The following is a 14,656-nucleotide window of genomic DNA, read 5'->3' as shown; positions in this document are numbered from 1 at the left end:
TTATATTGTGACAATATGGGTGCAATAGCTCAAAGCAAGGAACCTCGTTACCACAGTAAAGGAAAACACATAGAACGTAAGTTCCATTTGATAAGGGAGTTCGTGCAGCGAAAGGAAGTGGAGATACTAAAGATTGCGTCATTACACAACTTGGCGGATCCATTCACTAAGGCCCTTACTGGAAAGAGTTTCACAGCTCATGTAGAGGGAATGGGTGTTAGGATGCTTTAGGGAGCACTTTGTTAATCTGGTTGTAGTGCATGGACATCTCCAAATAGGGGAGTGGTTTGTCTTAATCACTCGAGAGGAGTCTCGGATTGGTGCACTGGTGTATGTAAGGAAACATACATTGACGGACTTACATAAGAAAGAACAACCAGAAAAGTACTATCAATGAGTTGTTCATCCTATAGCTGTGAGAGTACGATATCTCTTAAGCTTGAGTAGGTCAATACTTTCATACTTATAGCGTGTGCGTTGTGATTCATCAATGAGTGAGACACACACTATTGTCAATATACTCGATGAATTGGATGTATGCCACTAGGGTGTGGGAGCATACCTACAAAATAGTCATTTATGTACTTTCGGGATACGGAAGTGTAAGCACCCACCTGAGAGGTTCAAATTAATCTACCCAGAAACTCTGCAGAGTGATCCTTATGGATCAAGCGTTAGCATCTAGATTGATCGACAGGTCAATCTAATACGCTTAGTGGATAGATATAAGGGAACTGAGAACTCAGGGGAAATATGGACTTTGGAGTGTTTGATAGTACACAAACTCTCACTTCAACTTACCGGGTGTTGCATGGAGGATATATTCGTACACATCTCACAGGTCAGGGACAGGTTTCTAATAAGGAAAAGCCTCGATGTAAGTATCGTACATCTCTAGGAGTTCATCCATACTTCAGGTGGTGTCAAACGAACATTGGATTGAAATATTATTCCTAGTCATAGGTCTTGGCGGTAAAGAATAATATTTTGGGAGCCTAGATTTGTATGTCCTGCGGAGTCCCCTTGGTACCCTCATTTTAGTCTCTCATCCTATTAAAGGAAGATCGGCAAATTTCACCATATCACAACGGTCATTGGGATATTTACAAGAATAGAATTTGTATGACAAATAGATATAATTTTATTGGGTTTTGGATTTCCAAAGATAACCCTAAGATGAAATTATTTTTGTTAAGATATACAAAATTCTTGTAAGTGTATTTATGATAAAATAATAAGTCTCAGAATTTTGATTTGGATTGTAAAATAAATATTTTACATAATCAAAATTAAAGGCAAGAATGGACTAAGGATCAAAATAATATTTGAGCCTTGAATTCTTGAAGTATTGGGCCAAGCATGCTTTGCATTGCAAAAACATGGACAGCCCAATGAGAAATAAAAGAGGCGTCAATTATAAGTAGTTGACAAGGTCTCCTTTATTGGTTTTCCTAATTCTCATTGGATTAGTAAAACTAAACCTAATAGGGACTCTATTATTTTTATATAAATACAACATGTGCTCTACGATTTACTCAATTCTTAGGCAGCACAATTGCGGCACAACCGTGTCCTATTAAATACAAAGAAAAACAAACTATTGAGTTTAAAAAAAGTGATGGCCGTATAGTTGATTTTTGGTTCATCACCAATCGGTGATTCTTTGCTTTGCACGTTCGCAAGGAGATTAAGGGGAATACCAAGGAAACGACGTAGGCATTCCAAGTTGGTAGAGATCAAGCCGGTGGTTCGTGCGTTCAAGAAAAGAAGAAAGCTTAGGACCTCAATTTTGAAGAGGTTGGTTAATCTCTAACTTTTTTGAAGCCATGTTGTGTGTACTTGATCTTGTTTTAATTATTTACAAAGATTAAAACTAGATCTTGTGTGTTTGATTAACATGTTAAAATAAGATTTGAGATCAAATAAATTTTTAGAAGCATGTTAGGCAAAAACACGCTATGGCCGTAGGGCATCGTTTGTTAAATTTTGATTTATACCTATGCTAAGACGATCCTAGTTAGCTTCCGCTGCGTGTCTAAAATTAGTTTTAGCAACCAACACGTACAACGTTCCGTAAGGTAACGATGCGAATAGACCAAGTTATGTTTGAAATTGCCTAAAATCGTGAAAAGCTCATCTATGGAGAGAGTTGAGCAATTCGATGGCATCAAAGTTGACCGTTGTACTCTGTTTCGTGTTCTTAGAAGTCTAGCTCGCTAGTTTAGCTTTCGTACAACGTTTCGTAAGGTAAAGATGCGAATAGACGAAGTTATGTTTGAAATTGCCCAAAAACGTGCAAAGCTCATCTATGGAGAGAGTTGAGCAATTCGATGGCATCAAAGTGGACCGTTGTACTCTGTTTAGTGTTCTTTGAAGTCTAGCTCGCTAGTTTAGCTTTCGTATAACGTTTCGTAAGGTAACGATCCGAATAGACCAATTTGTGTTTGAAATTGCCCAAAACCGTGAAAAGCTCATCTATGTAGAGAGTTGGGCAATTTGACGGCATCGAAGTTGACTGTTGTACTCTGTTTCGTGTTCTTAGAAGTCTAGCTCGCTAGTTTAGCTTTCCTACAGCATTTCGTAAGGTAAAGATGTGAATAGACCAAGTTATGTATGAAATTGCCCAAAAACGTGAAAAGCTCATCTATGGAGAGAGTTGAGTAACACCATGGCATCTAAGTGGACAGTTGTACTCTGTTTAGAGTTCTTAGAAGTCTAGCTTGCTAGTGTAGCTTTCAAACAATGTTTCGGAAGGTGAAGATACGAATAATCCAACTTGCGTTTGAAATTCCCCAAAAACGTGAAAAGCTCGTCTATTGCGAGAGTTAAGCAATTCCATGTCATCAAAGTGGACCGTTGTACTCTGTTAAGTGTTCTCAGGAGTCTAGCTCGCTAGTTTAGCTTTCGTACAACGTATCGTAAGTTAAAGATACGAATAGACCAATTTATGTTTGAAATTGCCCAGAAACATGAAAAGCTCATCTATGAAGAGAGTTGAGCAACTCCATGGCATCTAAGTGGACCGTTGTACTCTGTTTAGTGTTCTTAGAAGTCTATCTCGCTAGTTTAGCTTTCGAACAACGTTTCGGAAGGTGAAGATGCGAATAATCCAACTTATGTTTGAAATTGCACAAAAACATGAAAAGGTCATCTATGGAGAGAGTTGAGCGATTACAAAGCATCAAAGCCGATTGTTGTACCTTGTTTAGTGTTCTTAGAAGTCTAACTCGCTAGTTTAGCTTTCGTACAACGTTTCGTAAGCTAATGATGTGAATAGACCAACCTATGTTTGAAATTCCCCAAAAACTTGAAAAGCTCATCTATGAAGAGAGTTGAGCAATTCGATGGCATCGAAGTGGACCATTTTACTCTGTTTAGTGTTCTTAGGAGTCTAGCTCGCTAGTTTAGTTTTCACATAACGTTTCGTAAGCTAATGATGTGAATAGACCAACTTACGTTTGAAATTCCCCAAAAACGTGAAAAGCTCGTCTATTGCAGGAGTTGAGAAATTCCATGTCATTGAAGTGGACCGTTGTAGTCTGTTTAGTGTTTCTATAAGTCTAGCTCGCTAGTTTAGCTTTCGTACAACGTTTCGTAAGGTAAAGATGAGAATAGACTAAGTTATGTTTGAAATTGCCCAAAAACGTGAAAAGGTCGTCAATGGAGAGAGTTGACCGATTCGATGGCATCGAAGTGGACAATTTTACTCTGTTTAGTGATCTTAGGAGTTTAGCTCACTAGTTTAGCTTTCGTACAATGTTTCGTAAGGTGAAGATAAGAATAATCCAACTTATGTTTGAAATTGCACAAAAACGTGAAAAGGTCATCCATGGAGATCGTTGAGCCATTATAAAGCATCAAAGTGGACTGTTGTACTTTGTTTAGTAGTCTTAGAAGTCTAACACACTAGTTTAGCTTTCGTACAACGTTTCGTAAGCTAAAGATGCGAGTAGGCCAACTTAGGTTGAAATTCCCCAAAAACGTGAAAAGCTCGTCTATGGAGATAGTTGAGCAATTCGATGGCATCAAAGTGGATCGTTGTACTCTGTTTAGTGTTCTTAGAAGTCTAGCTCACTACTTGAGCTTTCGTACAATGTTTCGCAATGTAACGATGCGAATAGGCCAAGTTATGTTTGAAATTGCCCAAATCCGTGAAAAGGTCGTCTACGGAGAGAGTTGACCGATTCAATGGCATCGAAGTGGACCATTTTACTCTGTTTAGTGTTCTAAGGAGTCTAGCTCACTAGTTTAACTTTCGTACAATGTTTCTTAAGGTGAAGATGCGAATAATCCAAATTATGTTTGAAATTGCACAAAAAGGTGAAAAGGTCGTCAATGGAGATAGTTGAGCGATTATAAAGCATCAAAGTGGACCGTTGCACTTTGTTTAGTAGTCTTAGAAGTCTAACACGCTAGTTTAGCTTTCGTTCAACGTTTCGTAAGCTAAAGATGCAAGTGGGCCAACTTATGTTTGAAATTCCCCAAAAACGTGAAAAGCTCTTCTATGGATATAGTTGAGCAATTCGATGGCATCAAAGTGGACCGTTGTACTCTGTTTAATGTTCTTAGGAGTCTAGCTCACTATTTTAGCTTTCGTATAATGTTTCGTAGGGTAACGATGCGAATAAACCCAGTTATGTTTGAAATTGCCCAAAACCGTGAAAAGCTCATCTATGGAGAGAGTTGAGCAATTCGATGGCATCGAAGTTGACCGTTGTACTCTGTTTCATGTTCTTAGAAGTTTAGCTTGCTAGTTTAGCTTTCGTACAACGTTTCGTAAGGTAAAGATGCGAATAGACCAATTTATGTTTGAAATTGCCCAAAAACGTGAAAAGATCATCTATGGAGAGAGTTGAGCAACTCCAAGGCATCTAAGTGGACCGTCGTACTCTGTTTGGTGTTCTTTGAAGTCTAGCTCGCTAGTTTAGCTTTCGTACAAGTTTCGGAAGGTGAAGATGCGAATAATCAAACTTACGTTTTAAATTCCCCGAAAACATGAAAAGCTCGTCTATCGCGAGAATTGAGCAATTCCATGTCATCAAAACGGACCGTTGTACTCTGTTTACTGTTCTTAGGAGTCTAGCTCGCTAGTTGAGCTTTCGTACAACGTTTCGTAACCTAAGGATACGAATAGACCAAGTTATGTTTGAAATTGCCTAGAAACGTGAAAAGCTTATCTATGGAGAGAGTTGAGCAATTACATGGCATCAAAGTGGACCGTTGTACTCCGTCTAGAGTTCTTAGAAGTTTACCTCGCTAGTTTAGCTTTCGTACAATGTTTCAGAAGGTGAAGATGCGAATAATCGAACTTATGTTTGAAATTGGACAAAAACGTGAAAAGGTCGTCTACGGAGAGAGTTGAGCGAATACAAAGCATCAAAGTCGACTGTTGTACCTTGTTTAGTGTTCTTAGAAGTCTAACTGCCTAGTTTAGCTTTCGTAAGACGTTTCGTACGCTAAAGATGCGAATAGACGAACTTATGTTTGAAATTCCCAAAAAACGTGAAAAGCTCATCTATGGAGAGAGTTGAGCAATTTGATGGCATCGAAGTGGCCCATTTTACTCTTTTTAGTGTTCTTAGAAGTCTAGCTCGCTAGTTTAGCTTTCGCACAACGTTTCGTAAGCTAAAGAAGCGAATAGACCAACTTACGTTTGAAATTCCTCAAATAGTGAAAAGCTCATCTATTGCCGGAGTTGAGCAACTCCATGTCATCAAAGTGGACCGTTGTACTCTGTTTAGTGTTTCGATAAGTCTCGCGCGCTAGTTTAGCTTTCGTACAACGTTTCGTAAGGTAAAGATAAGAATAGACCAAGTTATGTTTGAAATTTCCCAAAAACGCGAAAAGCACATCTATGGAGAGAGTTGAGCAATTCGATGGCATCAAAGTGGACCGTTGTACTCTACTTAGTGTTCTTAGAAGTCTAGCTCGCTAGTTTAGCTTTCGTACAATGTTTCGTTAGGTAAAGATGCGAATAGACCAAGTTATGTTTGAAATTGTCCAAAAACGTGGAAAGGTCGTCTATGGAGAGAGTTGACCGATTCGATGCCATCGAAGTGGACTATTTTACTCTGTTTAGTGATCTTAGGAGTCTAGCTCACTAGTTTAGCTTTCGTACAATGTTTCGTAAGGCGAAGATAAGAATAATCCAACTTATGTTTGAAATTGCACAAAAATGTGAAAATGTCGTCCATGGAGATAGTTGAGCGATTATAAAGCATCAAAGTAGACCGTTGTACTTTGTTTAGTAGTCTTAGAAGTCTAACACACTAGTTTAGCTTTCGTACAACGTTTCGTAAGATAAAGATGCGAGTAGGCCAACTTATGTTTGAAATTCCCCAAAAACGCGAAAAGCTCGTCTATGGAGATAGTTGAGCAATTCGATGGCATCATAGTGGACCGTTGTACTTTGTTTAGTGTTCCTAGAAGTCTAGCTCGCTACTTGAGCTTTCGTACAATGTTTCGCAATGTAACGATGCGAATTGGCCAAGTTATGTTTGAAATTGCCCAAATCCGTGAAAAGGTCGTCTATGGAGAGAGTTGACCGATTCAATGGCATCGAAGTGGACCATTTTAGTCTGTTTAGTGTTCTGAGGAGTCTGGCTCACTAGTTTAACTTTCGTACAATGTTTCTTAAGGTGAAGATGCGAATAATCCAACTTATGTTTGAAATTGCACAAAAAGGTGAAAAGGTCGTCTATTTAGATAGTTGAGCGATTATAAAGCATCAAAGTGGACCGTTGTACTTTGTTTAGTAGTCTTAGAAGTCTAACACGCTAGTTTAGATTTCGTACAACGTTTCGTAAGCTAAAGATACGAGTGGGCCAACTTATGTTTGAAATTCCCCAAAAACGCGAAAAGCTATTCTATGGATATAGTTGAGCAATTCGATGGCATCAAAGTGGACCGTTGTACTCTGTTTAATGTTCTTAGGAGTCTAGCTCGCTATTTTAGCTTTCGTATAACGTTTCGTAGGGTAACGATGCGAATAAACCCAGTCATTTTTGAAATTGCCCAAAACCGTGGAAAGCTCATCTATGGAGAGAGTTGAGCAATTCGATGGCATCAAAGTTGACCGTTGTACTCTGTTTCGTGTTCTTAGAAGTTTAGCTTGCTAGTTTAGCTTTCGTACAACGTTTCGTAAGGTAAAGATGCGAATATACCAATTTATGTTTGAAATTGGCCAAAAACGTGAAAAGATCATCTATGGAGAGAGTTGAGCAACTCCAAGGCATCTAAGTGGACCGTCGTACTCTGTTTGGTGTTCTTTGAAGTCTAGCTCGCTAGTTTAGCTTTCGTACAAAGTTTCGGAAGGTGAAGATGCGAATAATCCAACTTACGTTTTAAATTCCCTGAAAACGTGAAAAGCTCGTCTATCGCGAGAATTGAGCAATTCCATGTCATCAAAACAGACCGTTGTACTCTGTTTACTGTTCTTAGGAGTCTAGCTCGCTTGTTTAGATTTCGTACAACGTTTCGTAACCTAAGGATACGAATAGACCAAGTTATGTTTGAAATTGCCTGGAAACATGAAAAGCTTATCTATGGAGAGAGTTGAGCAATTGCATGGCATCAAAGTGGACCGTTGATCCCCCTGCATAATTATTAACTGCAGCTTTGATAGAAACTGTTAGTGACTTGTAAAAAATACGCATCAACACTAATAAAGGCAAAGCGTGATGGGGACACTGAGTTAACAGGTTATTAAACCTCTCCCATGCCTCAGAAAACGACTCATCAAGTTGTTGTTCGAATTGCATGATTTTGTCCCTGAGAGCATCAGTTTTCTGAGTTGAGAAAAATTTTTCTAAAAATTTATTTTGTACCTCAAAGAAGTTTAGCTACTCATGTTATAAGAACACAAGGAAACTAAATATGAGAACGTCATGAATCAAGAACAAGAACAAGAACAAAGAGGAAAGCTAGAGAGAAGAACAAGAACAAAAGCTAGAGAATATGGCTCTCCAAATTCGTGTCTTCTATTATGCTAGAGGACTCCCTTTTATAGTGACAAAAGCTTACTTCAATCAATGCCAATTCCAAATCATTCTCTGATTTCCTTCTCTCAATCTGATTCGGTTTTCCTTGCTTCCTTTTTTTTCTTTCCAAAATATTTCCTTCAAAGTCCTTCACACCAAAACTTCCTTTTGCCTTCCTTCTGTCTTCCTATTGTCAAGTGGTGGCCCCACCTCTTTCACTCTTCAAAACCTTCCAAGATTCACTTTCCTTGATTAATTTGTCTTTCTTTTGATTTTCTTCTTATTCTTCTTTTTGGGAAACCCTATAATGCCCTTTGTTCTTGTTTGATTAGGATTGGACTTGAAATAACCCTTGAATTTGTGGGCTTCTCCGTTGGCCTTAAATCATAGGTCCAAGAAATACTTTTTTTTTTCACCATTTTGTGCAAATTAACCTACAAACCAAACCAAAGATAAATTATGCAATATTCATGTCCATTCCCATAAATAGAGACAAAAATAAGTGTAAATTGAGGTGCAAAAAATATGTAAAATATAGTACGATCAAATACCGCCACACTTAGCTTTTGCTCGTCCTCGAGTAAAACAAAAATAAAAATAAAATTAAAAACCTAACTCACTTTCGCAGGAATCGCGGTGGCACTCAGCATGTGACACAAGTCTTTAAACCCCTAGGTGTCCCTAGTGGACGAGTTATAGTCTCGTGAGGGTTTACCAGAACGACACCCACAAACATTTAAAATAGTCCTTCCAATCTCGCTCAAGCACCAAAAATGTCTTATAAACTAGTCATTAGCTAAAGAATTTCACAAAGAATCATGCTCAAATATATATGTTTAGAATTAGACCAATATCAACACAACATATCTCAATCGAAATAGTGCACATTCAAACTCAATTTCAGCTTCTCACAAGGAATTCTCTCAAGATTCACTCAATTTAGTGGTAGTAAAGTGTTTGCACTCAATTAATCTCATGAAAACAGTCCTACCATATGCTTGCTTGTCCACCCATTCTACACTATTAAAAACATGTAACTTCATGAATCAAGAGGTATTTATTCAAGGTTGTAATGGGGCCAAGGGTGAAGGTAAAAAGAAAAAATGGTATAGGAAATCACAAAATTTCTAAAGAATTAGTGGAGCACACAAAAATTAGGGCATATATCATCTTGTCGGCCCAAGTTTCATTCTCAATATTCAATACTCCACCAATTCTTCACAACTTCAAGATTTCTTTCACTATGCACATAAACTTTTTTTTTTTTTTCAACCATGTCGAATCATACTACATATTTTTCTTCTTCTTCTTTTTTTTTTTCTTTTCGACACATTAATGCACATGTGTTCGACATCAAATTTATTCTCCACCAAATAACATCCCAAAATAAACAAGAACTCCCCCACACTTGATTCTTTTCATCATCAAACTCAACATACTAAACACCATCATCACTTGAAAAATCTCATGGTATGCTCTACTAATTCCTTAGAATTAGGTAAGTAATTGTTTTTCGGGTTAAAGGGTAAGTAGATAAGTTTCATGAATAAAAAGGCTTATTTAGGCTCAAAAGGCTTTCTAGTGGATAAATACATTAGGGTATAGGCAATTTGGCTATAGAGGTATCATCCTAATGCCTCAATCATATTCATGTCATCACATGTATCAATATAGTCTCAAAAAGGTTTAAAGCAAGTTCTAGAGAAACATATAATCATGAGAGCACACAAGAAAGAAATTGGATTGATATGCATAATGTATCAATCATATAGGCTCAAAACTCACAAGGGTAATTATGCAAGTCTTCATCAAGTCTAAACATGCTTCTTTCTCAATCAACATATCATGTTAATATCGGCCCATGAAAATTGTAATTCAAGCTCAATTTTCGTGAAAATTCTATTTACTAACAAACTAATTTTAGACTTAAACAATTTATGTCTCATCATCGCATTGGAAGGAACTAAATAAATTTGTTCAAAAATTATTTTTTTTTTCAAAACAAGCTATTCTCACCCCCACACTTGAATTATGCAATGTCCTCAGTGCATGAAATAATGTGAAAAATAATACGAAGAAAAAAAGTACTGAGTTAGAGCGATACAACCTGACTGCGAAAACATTCGAGAAGTAATTCCCGCGTATAATTCTGCACTGTGCAGTTGTTGTAAAATCATCAATTTCTCCTTCATCTGAGCTCGGATTCACGAACCGTAAAATTCTGCAGAAACTAGACATCCGTATCTTTCTGTACATATATGGCTTGCATTCTGGTTCATCCTGAGTTGTCCCAGAAAATTGTTTCAATCCAGTGCTTCGGCACAACTTTTCTTTCTGCATTTGATGCACAAATAGCAATTCAATTCAATGTGGGATGAGGGTTCTTCTATAATGAACTAAAATAATATACAATAAAAGGAACGAATTTACCGGATGGGTTGCCTCCCACCAAGCGCTTTATTTAACGTTTAGGCAAGACGTAACTCTTCAAGTAGTTAAATTAGTGAACTTGGAAGCCCACTTTCAGTTCATTGGGTTGTAGCAATCGTCTTCCTCTAGCAACACCCATATTAACTGACGGATCGAGTTTAACACAAGAGGGGGGGTGAATTGTGTCCCCAAATTCCAATTGGAACCCCTTTTTCAATTTAAACAAATTAATGGCAATTAACAAGTAGCACACAAATTTGGACTCTAATGATTTTCCTAATCAATATTCAATCCAATGCAAGATGTGATACAATATAGTGAATGACCAAATATCAAATAATCAAGAATTGCACAAAACAGATTTTCAAGCAACACACTGCACACAGATTTTTCAACTCAGATTTTACCTATCAAATGATGTCAAAATGCAACGAAATTTTATATGCAATGTCACAACACCTTAATAAACACTATATAAAAATTTCAGATCAAAATTCAAAGTTTAAGGCAGTCTGCTAATCTCGGACAGATTAGGGTTTTGAAAATCCTGCAGTTTGAAACAAGTAGTAAATATAAACAAATAAACAAAGAAATCAACACAGCGATTTATAGTAGTTCGGAGACCCTTCTCCTACGTCTACTACCTAGATTCACCAACCTAGGATTTTCCCAACTCCACTAAGGTGTGGTTTTAAGAGACCCACAAAACTCCTTACACCAAGGGTTTCTAAGAACTCCCTCAAACTTCAATGTTTACAATTTCCCTTAACAAAGGGAATTTCTCAATGGGATTTTCAGCCAAGGTTCTCACAGGTTACCTCAAAGGTATTTGGTATGGAACTCTCAAGATTACAGCAACACTCTCAAAGATAGGATTTTAAGAACAAGAGAGGTTTAGATTGTAAGTAAACAAAGCCTAAAGGATATAGGAACTTCCCTTTTGCAAAAGCAAGAGTAGTGAGAAGTCCTTGATTGTAGAGGCTTGTATTGGAGAAGATTGTTGTAGCAAATAGCAAGAAGGCTTGATGATTGATGAACTTGATAGCAAGAGGTTTCTCTCAAGGATAATTTTTTCAATTTGCTTCTCCAAGTTGTATGAAAGGGAAGATCTTCTTTTAAAGGCAATTCTCTCCTATGCTTGCAGCCGTTGGATCAAATTTCAAGAGTTGATCTCTACCATCCATTGCAGCTCCTAATCTTGATCATTGATGATTTGAGCAAACAAATCTCCACCATAGAGCATATAGACGTTGCACATGCTCCCTTTTTTAAGTCAAAAATTGCAAGCAAGAAAGTTGTCTTATGCACAACCATTTGATCAATGTATGTCTTCCAATCTTGACCATTCAAACTCTCTTTAATTCTCAGCCATGGATGTAGATTGTACTATGCCATCTTGTCCCTTCATTTTGAATCAAAGACTTCAAAAGTGATCCCTTAGTCAATGATCTTGTTTGATTGCACCAACCTAACTTTCTTGGTAGCACATGTCTTGAGTGAAAATGTCAACCAAGAATATATCACTAATGATAGAGAGGACAAGGTTTGTCCCACATGTTTGAAAAGAGTTGTATCTCCATGAAGACCACAACCAATAGCCTCAATGTTTGATTCATTCAACTTGATTAAGTGCCTTAGTGGAAAGTTGACAAATATAGGATTTTTTTATAGTTTCCTAGAGCTCCAAGCTCATTCTTAGAAACTGGACTTCGACCACTCTTGAACATACTGAATTCTGAGCCATATGAGATCACAATGATGATTAACCTACAAGGAAATAGGAGGTAGAACTCCCCAATTGCATGTAAGCTCAAAGAGCTTCATATAGAGCGCATAGGTTAATTACATTAGAAAAACAACCCAGAAAATTCATATTACTGCATCATAAATCATTTTATATGTAGTAGAATGTCCATGTAAAATTTCATAACAATCGGAAATCGTTTGGTCACTCAACCAAGCAATTAGATCACTAATAGTAAAACCGATAAATTCTAAGTGTAAATTCAAAGTTATTTTGCAAACTCAGTGTAAATGACCTTTTATCTTGAACTTTACTAAATCAAATATGTTCATAGTGATGAAACTAAGATGCACACGAAATTTCATTTAAATCGGAGTTCATTTGGTTCAACACGTTCACAAAGAACACATATGCACAAAATTAGGTAAAACCTAGTTTTGGCGGAATTTAAGCATATGACCAAATATATATGTGATGCACTTAATTTCTCATGATTATAGTCCTAGAACATATATTAAACCTTCATGTGCATGTGATTCAAGTTTCAAGTCATTTGGACCTAAGTTGGTTAAGATATGATAATTGGAAAATTGATGCTCTAACTTAGTCCATGTATGTTTGTTTTCAAAACTTAATTTCCAGCACTATCTAAAAAATATATAGTCATTTAAATTCAATTCATATAAATCAAATATTGCTTTAATGTTTCATTATGATTTATAAATGATTTAATATCATCAAAATTAGACATATAGGACCATAGGTCCAACAATTAACACCTCTCTCATTACTTCTGACCCTCATAGTTGCACGAGCAATTGGATCCTCAAGAAAATCGGAATATCCCTTTTCCCTTTTTCCAAAAACCGCTTGTTGGATGATTTTATCTTGGGGTTAGTGAATACATGGAAGGACTCAACGGCGAGAGTATGCTTACCTCTCTCGTATGGCATGATCCTAGGTAGATTCATAGACTCAACCTCAATTGGATGTCCTTCTTTCTCCACAATGTAATCTTTAATAGTGAGCACTTTCTCCATTGATTTCTCACCTTGTGCTGCCTTGGGCTTGAAGGTCACTGTCTCTTCATTATTTGTCATTGTCAGTTTGCCTTCATACACATCAATTGTCATCCTTGCAGTCTTCATGAATGGTCGCCCCAAAATCAGTGGAAACTCTTCTCCATGACCTTGGCAGTCCTGCATATCAAGCACTAGAAAGTCAGCTGGAAAAATCAGTCCATGTACCTCAACAGAAACGTCTTCTAGTACTCCTTTAGAATATCGAATAGATCGATCAGCCAATTGGATGCCCACAGAGGTCTCTTTGAGCGCTCCTTCATTCAAAGATTCAAAAACAGAAAGAGACATTAGATTAATTGATGCACCCAAATCCAATAAAGCATGTTCAAAGTTTTTATTGGCTATGCAACAAGGTATAGTGAAACTCCCTGGATCCTTAAGCTTTGGCGGCAACTTCTTTTGTGATATGGCACTACACTCTTCAGTTAGTTGAACCACCTTATTCTCATCTACTTTCTTCTCTTCTTGCACAACAGAAGGTTCCACATCCGTCTTTGGGATTGTCTTTTGCAATGATGGTACTTCTTCTTTACTTCTCCTAAGACGCCCTAGAAACGGGATTGGAGGAACATAAGGTCTCACAGGTGGAGCAAGTTTATTGGGGTCAGACCAACCATTCATGACTGTACATCGTGGCTGTTCCTTTGCTTGATATGTGACAATCTTGTTCGATATTACTGATATTTTCAAATTATAATCAACAGCTTTCTGTTCTCCAAAATCTGTAGCAACTCGGCTTTGCTGCTCATCACAAACGGTAATTGCCATGGCTTGCTCTCTAGTGTTCGGATTGATCTTAGTTTGACTTGGAAATTTTCCGGCCTCTCTTCGACTCAATGCCTCTGCTATATGCCCCACTTGAGCCTCCAATTTCTGTTGACTGATAGCCAATTGTCGCACCATGTCCTCCAATGTGGTGGTAGGTGGATTGGCTTGATTCTGGGTGGTTTTCCAAGAAAAGTTTGGATGTGCCTGGAAACCTGGATTATAGGTATTAGAATAAGGATCAAACCTTTGATTCCGATTGTAGGAGTTCATCATATTTGCTTGCTCTTGCACAAACTCTGGGAAATCCACTCCTTGAGGGCATGTAATGGTGGCATGGCCAGGAACATGACATATGGCACATAACTCTTGTTGAATTGTACGCCCATTCATCGCTAGAAGCATGTCCAACTTACTAGCTATGGCGTCAACCTGCGATCTCGGTGCAAAAGTGTCAGAATTATTAAGTTCATAAACACCAGCTCGCTTACCTCTGACTTCCGAATGTTGCGTCTCAATAGCTAGTCTCTCAAATAAATTTTGACATTCGGTTGGGGTCATATTCCTAATTGATCCCCCTGCATAATTATTAACTGCAGCTTTGCTAGAAACTGTTAGTGCCTTGTAAAAAATACGCATCAACACTAATAAAGGCA

The 14,656-nt window shown here is 37.5% G+C and overlaps 1 non-coding gene across 1 annotated transcript; it reads left to right on the top strand.

The window, feature by feature from the left end:
* Window positions 1–7,671: 7,671 nt before the first annotated feature.
* On the top strand, window positions 7,672–7,778 carry LOC119995732. The gene has a single exon (XR_005467693.1). It is a non-coding gene; the product is annotated as a small nucleolar RNA R71 (small nucleolar RNA).
* The last annotated feature ends 6,878 nt before the right edge of the window (window positions 7,779–14,656 follow it).

The sequence above is a fragment of the Tripterygium wilfordii genome, chromosome 3, assembly GCF_013401445.1.
Source record: "Tripterygium wilfordii isolate XIE 37 chromosome 3, ASM1340144v1, whole genome shotgun sequence".
NCBI lineage: Eukaryota > Viridiplantae > Streptophyta > Magnoliopsida > Celastrales > Celastraceae > Tripterygium > Tripterygium wilfordii.
The sequence above is the reverse complement of the archived record's forward strand: the minus strand, read 5'-3'. Positions and strand labels throughout refer to the sequence as shown.